The sequence below is a fragment of the Narcine bancroftii genome, chromosome 2 (assembly GCF_036971445.1).
Source record: "Narcine bancroftii isolate sNarBan1 chromosome 2, sNarBan1.hap1, whole genome shotgun sequence".
Lineage (NCBI taxonomy): Eukaryota > Metazoa > Chordata > Chondrichthyes > Torpediniformes > Narcinidae > Narcine > Narcine bancroftii.
Window position 1 is genome coordinate 117,183,164 of NC_091470.1, and position 8,151 is coordinate 117,191,314.

Here is an 8,151-nt window from a genome sequence, read left to right on the forward strand (position 1 = left end):
ATGTGCTCCGGTCAGAGCCCCCACCCCCACCTGGACATACAAGGAAGACCTAGTTCTTCTACACTCGGTCGATTGTGGGATGAGGGGGCGGGGTGACACCATGAGTTACTGCACTGGGTGTCACCATTCCTAGTAATCCCACTGCCCAGTTTGCTGGTGCTGTGACAGCATGGTGCTAACTGCTACAATAACTGTGCCATCTACAATGCAAGCAGTCAAGTTGTGTTACTCTCCTGGCTCAAAATCGCATTTAGAAAGAATATTTATGCCCAGTGGCATTGAACCTGACATGGGTCGAAGACATTCATAACCTGATGACCCTTAGCATATCAGGTGTTTGTAATGAACTGGGATTCACTAGAAATGTACTGTACTAACAACTGGTCCCACATCCCGGCTCAACCCCCCCCCCTCCACCACCGGGGCCTGTATATAACTCTGGATTCCCGCCTAAACCCAGAACCCTTCTGAAGTCTGTTCATGAACCCTACCTCTGTTGTAAGCTAATCAAAGTATTACCTCTCCCTCCAGTCGAATGTGAGCTTTTATCTACGGTACAGTATTCCGTACAGATTTTGTGGGGAGGGGGGGGAAGAAATAACACCCTCCGCTGAGCAATTGGTTTAATCAAGTCAAGTTTAGTGTCATCTGATTGTTCAAGTACAACCCGACGAAACAGCGTTCTCTGGTCCTCAGTGAAAAACACAGACTCACAACCAGACTTAACACACATACAGACAAACAATAAAGATGCAGGACACGTATTCATTTTTTATTTAAAATTTTTTTTTAGACAAACAGCATGATAACAGGCCATTTCGCCCCATGAGTCCATGCCGCCCAATTTACACCCCATTAACCTATAACCCCCGGTATGTTTTGAAAGGAAACCAGAGACCCCTGGGGAAAACCCACCCAAAAGCGGGAAGACCATACAAACAGACAGCACAGGATTTTAAACCAGGTCCAGCCCCAATCGCTGGCATTGTAAAGGTATTGCACTAACTGCTACACCAACCACGCCGCCCTATACAGATAAATATGAGTGTCGGCTGGTCAGTGTGAGCAGTTCCTTCGGTCATTCACCGTTCTCACTGCCCGTGGGAAGAAGCTGTTTCTCAGCCTGGTGGTGCTGGCTCTGATCCTCCTGTATCTCTGGCCAGACAGGAGCAGATGAAAGATGGTGTGTGTGGGGTGACAGGAGTCCTCAATGATTTTACACACCATACTTGGACAACAATCCCCGTAGATCACATCGATGGAGGGGACGGATCCTCCCTGACACTTTTATGATCCTGTGGATTAACCCACAGTGAACTGCGGATCAGAAAAAAACACACAATGCTGGAAAAACTCAGCAGGTCAAGCAGTGTACTTTATATAGCAAAGTAAAGGAAACATATATACAGTGGAAACTTGGAACTATTTTATGCTGGAGCAGGAGCACTGCAAGGCTGCCAGAGCCACATCACACTTGAGTGGTGTAATGGAAGATTTAAACCATGTTTCTTACTTTTGCAGCCTTTGCTTTCATTCTCGTTCATCTGCAGGCTGAGAACCTGCTTGTTTTTTAGAATCAGCAGACATAAGCTAAATTCCACCGAGGGGCCAGAGATGCTGTTATCTGACGAAAGGATGTCTGTGTACCAAGAAGATTTAATCTTCCTGCTTGTTTTGGTCACAGACTGTCAGAGGCCTAGCCTTGATGCAAAATAAACCATTGTATTCAAAATGATAAGCTGAAAATTATGTTATTCGATAGAAGCATAGCATGCTAGCTTGCTCGCTTATCTTTCTTGCTGTGCTGGGAATAGGTGCTTGGGTAAGCAGTTTTTGGGTAATATAAGCCATGGTCCCGCTGCTGAAGTTTGAGACTCTCCGAGAGGTGGTAACATCTCTCAGCAAGAAGAAGAACTTCTAGAGTCCAGCCAACGTCCTGGTCGGGGGAGGTGGAGAAGCTGCTACCGGCGCCCTGACAACCTTCTACAAGTGTGCAGTCGTTGCCTCGCTTCGGCAGTTGGGACCAGTCCAAGCGCTGATAAGTATAGTTGGGAAGGGCTTGCCTATTGTAGTGTGAAATCAGCTTTTGAATTAGTAATAAACATTTGTATAAATTGAACAGCTCTCGGTGCATGAGTCTATTTTCTTTCGGTAGCTCAAACCCTGTGACCAATCTAAAACGAACAAAATGAGAGGTATAAGTTTACCCAAGACAAGTGGTGAACATGCTCAGTGAGACACATTGTAAGAGCCACATCACACTGGGTGGTGAGCATGCTCAGTACGACAGTGTATTCATACATGACCAGCAGCCTGAGACGTGAGTAAAATTTGTGCTGTAAACTTACAAGCTTCTCTGAGTGTTTACTAAAACCTCTGATGGTACAACCGAGGACATAACATGGTGGCAGCGGTGGGATCCGAACACACGCCTCCCAAGTTTCCACTGTATATAACAATATAGAACCGACGTTTCATGCTTGAGCCCTTCATTAAGGTGTGAGCAAACTGTAGACAGACATCTGAATAAAATGGTGGTGGGGGAGGAGCACGGTCCCACAGCCAGCAGGTAATAGGTAGATAAGGGAGGGAGGGCCCACATTATCAACCTGTTACCTTCCAAACCTGAAACCTTGGTTATGTCTCTTTATCTTTACTACACTGTTTGATCTGCTGAGTTTCTCCAGCATTGTGTTTACTTCTATCACAGTCTGTACAAACTTTTGTGTTTTCCTCCTGTGGATCTGTGTACAACTTTGTCACAAAATGAAAAGCAAAAGTCCTTGCACTTAAAAGCCACAAAGTCTTATAACCGGAGAAACAACTGTTTGATTGGTGACATTTCAGCCAATGACCAATACTCTCCATACGCTGAGATGATGAGAATTTACCAGAACATACACTGGAGTTGTACTGAGTTTTGTAAAGCCTGCAGATGGATGAGAATGAAAGGAAAGCCACCCATGTTGACAAAGAGCTAAGAGAGCGTCAGCAGGAAGGGCTTGTACTCGGTCACCCATCCGGACATGACACTGCCACGCAGCTCTCCAATTTTCTCAGCATTCTGGCTGGACACACTGAACAGATGGTCAAAGCTTTAGATGCAATAGAAAAGTGTGGGAGGGAGGGGAGAAGAAAAATTTTATCCTTTAATTATCCATTTATTCTCAACACAGTTTCTTAATCTTTGAAATAAAATTCCAAAAACCTCTGAAATTGATGAAGGAAGGGCTGTGGATGTTGTCTACATGGACTTTTTAGTAAGGCCTTTGACAAGATCACACATCAGGAAGGTTCAGACACTTGGTATTCATGGAGAAGTAGTGAACTGGATTCGACAATGGCTGGACGGGAGAAGCCAGAGATTAGTGGTGGATGATTGATTCTCAGATTGGAGGCCTGTGACTAATGGTGTGCCTCAGGGATCAGTGCTGGGACCATTGTTGTTTGTCATCTATATCAATGATCTGGATGATAATGTGGTAAATTGGATCAGCATGTTTGCAGATGACACTAAGATTGGAAGTGTTGTGGACTGTGAATAAGGCTTTCAAAGTTTGTAGAAGAATCTGAACCAGGTGGTAAAGTGGGCTGAAAGATGGCAGATAGAATTTAATGCAGACAAGAGTGAGGTGTTATATTTTGGAAGGACAAACCAAGAAAGAACATACATGGTGAATAGTAGGACACTGAGGAGTGGGGTAGAACAGAGGGATCTGGGAATACAGATACATAATTCCTTGAAAGTGGTGTCACAGGTGGATAGGGTTGTAAAGCGAGGTTTTGCCATGTTGGCCTTCATAAATCAAACTATTGAGTAGAAGAGTTGAGATGTTATGGTAAAATTGTATAAGACATTGGTGAAGCCAATTTTGGAGTATTGTGTGCAGTTTTGGTTACTTAACTACAGGGAAATCAAGAAAGAGAGAGAGAGTGCAGAGAAGATTTACTTAGATGCTGTTTGGACTTCTGGAACTGAGTTACAGGGAAAGGTTAAACAGGTGAAGACCTTATTCCCTGGAGTGTAGAAGAATGAGGGGAGATTTGATAGAGGTATTTAAAATTATGAGGGGGATAGACAGAGTAAATGAAGATAAGCTTTTCCAATGAGGGATGAATGAGATTCAAACAAGAGAACATGGGTTAAGGGTGAAAGGGGAAAAGTTTAGGGAGAATGCGAGGGAGAACTTCTCTCAGCTGAAGTGATAGATATTGGCTCAATTTTAAAATTTAAGGGAAATTCGGACAGATATTAGGATGGGAGAGGTGGATTGACCCCAGGTCAATGGGAATAGGTAACAAAAAATGGTTTGGCACAGACAAGAGGGGCCGAAGTGGCCTTTTTTTTTGCAGTAATTATTCCATGGTTCTAAAACAGAATTGTGCATATTTTTGAGCCTTTTCTACTTCCATAGCTTGAAAACTATTTTGATGGTGCTTCTAATATTTTAAAATAACCCTGGAATAAAGTGACCAGAGCGATTTTATGAACACATCATTATGGCCAATTGATAGACATTGGCCATTGGTGGAATTGTACGCCATGCAAGGTCTTGGTGTAGGGCGTGGGGAGAGAAGAGAAGGGGTGCTTTCTGAAAGTTGATCGCGAGACTGCATCCACACAATGAGCAGAGGCAAACAATCCCATCAATTTTCATTTGGTTTACTTCACTATTTCCAGAAATGGAGGTTACACTGGTATAGCTCCAATCTACAGTATGAATCATTTAATATGAACTGGTTTTTACCACTGATGCTGAGATACAGTGAAAAGCTCTGTAGTGCATGCTATCCAGCCAGGGTAGCACATCCATTAGCATAGTCATAGAATCATAGAACATTACAGCACAGATATAGGCCCTTTGACCCTTCTAGTCTGTGCCAAACTATTTTTCTGCACCCAGTCCATAGCCCTCTATACCTGTCCCATCCATGTACCTGTCCAAATTCTTCTTACATTTTAAAATTGAGCCTGTAGTCACCACTTCAACTGGTAGCTCGTTCCACACCCCCACCACTCACTGTGTGAAGAAATTCCTCCTCATGTTCCTTCTAAACTTTTCCCCTTTAACCCATTTACTCTTAACCCATGTCCTCTGGTTTGCATCTCACCAACCCTCAGTGGAAAATGCCTACCTACATTTACTCTGCCTATATCCCTCAAAATTTTAAATACCTCTATCAAATCTCCCTTTTTACCATGCTCCAGGGAGTAAAGTCTAAACTATTTAACCTTTCCCTATAACTCAGTTCCTAAAGTCCAGGCAACATCTGAGTAAATCTTCTCTGCAATTTTTCTATCTTATTGATATCTTTTCTAAAGTTGGGTGACTCAAACTACTCCAAATTTGGCCTCACCAATGTCTTATACACATTTACCATAACATCCCAACTCCTGTGCTCAATACTTTGATCTATGAAGGCCAATATGCCAAAATCTCTCTATACAACCCTATGACACCACTTTCAGGAAATTATGTAACTGTATTCCCAGATCCCTCTGTTCCACTGCATTCCTCAGTGCCCTACTATTTACCATGTATGTCCTTTCTTGGTTTGTCCTTCCAAAATGAAAGACCTCACATTTGTCTGCATTAAATTCCCTCTGCCATTATTCAACATATTTTTCCAGCTGGTCTAGATCCTCCTGCAAGGTTTGAAATCCTTCCTCACTGTCCAACATGCCTCCAACCTTAGTGTCATCTGCAAACTTGATGATCCAATTAACCACATTATCATCCAGATCATTGATATAGACAACAAACAACAATGGCCCCAGCACCGATCCCTGAGGCACACCACCAGTCACAGGTCTCCAGATGGAGAAGCAATCATCCACCACTACTCTGGCTTCTCCCATCCAGCCATTGTCGAATCCAGTTCACTACTTCACTATGAATACCTAGCGTCTGAACTTTCCAGATGAACCTCCAAGTGGGACCTTATCAAAGGCCTTATGAAGGACCATGTAGACAACATCCACAGCCTTTCCTTTATCAGTTTTCCTCGTAACCTCCTCAACAAACTCTATAAGATTGATTCAACACGATCTACCACACACAAAGCATGCGGACTATCCCTAATCAGTCTATGGCTATCTAAATAAATTTATATTCAATCTTTTAGAACACCTTTCAATAATTTACCTATTACTGACAGAAATCTCACCAGACTATAATTTCCAGGGTTAATTTTGGAGCCTTTTTTAAACAACAGACCAACGTGACCTATCCTCCAAACTTCCAGCACAACACCTGTGGCTAGGGATGATTTAAATATTTTGCCAGGGCCCCTGTAATTCCTACACTAGCCTCACTCAAGAGCTGAGGGACTATCTTGTCAGACACGGGGGATATATCCACCCTTACTTGCTTTAAGACAGAAAGCACTTCCTCCTCTTTAATCTGTATAGATCCCACGACCTCACTGCTTGTTTTCCTTACTTCCCACGACTCTGTTGCCATTTCCCGTGTGAATAGAGATGAAAAAAATATTTAAGATCTCCCCCATCTCTTTTGCCTCCATATTTAGCCAAACACTCTAATCGTCAAGGGAAAAATTTTATCCTTTTATTCTCTTTAAATGTTTTGTAGAATTCTATTGGGAGTCCATCCTCTCCTGGTGTCTTGTTATTTGGTAAATTTTTTATTATCTCTTGTATTTCTACTGTTCCAAATGGTTCTGTTAATTTATTTTGTTCCTCTATTTGTAGTTTTGGTAGTTCAATTTTAGTCAAAAATTCATCTATTTTCCCTTCTTTCCCTTCGTTTTCGGTTCGGTATAATTGTTCATAGAATTCTCTGAAGTTTTCCTTAATTTCTTTTGGATTATATGTAATTTGTTTGTCTTTTTTCCTTGTTGCCAATACCGTTTTCTTAGTTTGCTCTGTCTTAAGCTGCCATGCTAGGATTTTGTGTGTTTTTTCCCCTAGTTCATAATATTTCTGTTTTGTCTTCATTATATTCTTCTCCACCTTATATGTTTGTAATGTTTCATATTTTATTTTTTTATCCGCCAATTCTCTTCTTTTGGTTGTATCTTCCTTTATTGCTAATTTTTTTTCTATGTTTATTATTTCCCTTTCCAACTGCTCTGTTTCCTGATTATAGTCCTTCTTCATCTTGGTTGCATAACTTATTATTTGCCCTCTAATGAATGCTTTCATTGCGTCCCATAGTATAAACTTATCTTCCACTGATTCCGTATTTACTTCAAAGTACATTTTTAATTGTTTTTCAATAAATTCTCTAAAATCCTGTCTTTTAAGTAGCATGGGGTTTAATCTCCATCTATACATTCTTGGAGGGATGTCTTCTAGCTCTATTGCCAATAACAGGGGTGAGTGGTCCGATAATAGTCTAGCTTTATATTCCGTTTTCCTAACTCTCCCTTGTATGTGGGCTGATAACAGGAATAGGTCTATCCTTGAGTATGTTTTATGTCTAGTCGAGTAGTATGAGTATTCCTTTTCTTTTGGGTTTTGTTTCCTCCATATGTCCACAAGTTTCATTTCTTGCATTGATTTAATTATAAATTTGGTTACTTTGTTCTTCCTGTTAATTTTTTTCCCCGTTTTATCCATATTTGGATCCAAATTCAGATTGAAATCCCCTCCTATTAGTATGTTCCCTTGCGTATTAGCTACCTTCAAAAAGATATCTTGCATAAACTTTTGATCTTCTTCGTTAGGTGAATATATATTAAGTAGATTCCAAAGCTCTGAATATATCTGACATTTTATCATAACATATCTCCCTGCTGGATCTATTATTTCCTCTTCTATTTTAAATGGCACATTTTTGCTAATTAATATAGCCACTCCTCTTGCTTTTGAATTATACGATGCTGCTGTTACATGTCCTACCCAATCTCTCTTTAATTTCTTGTGCTCCAATTCAGTTAAATGTGTTTCTTGGACAAATGCTATATCTATTTTTTCCTTTTTCAGTAAATTTAGTAGTTTCTTCCTTTTAATTTGGTTATGTATTCCATTAATATTTAGAGTCATATAGTTCAGCGTAGCCATTTTATATTTTGTTTATCTTCTCTTTCCGTTTTTCCATCATTACCTTTCCTCCTTTTCCATTTCTGTTTTCTTATTTTCAACTCTTTACCAGACAACATTCCTACAACATCCAACATTTTCCTTAT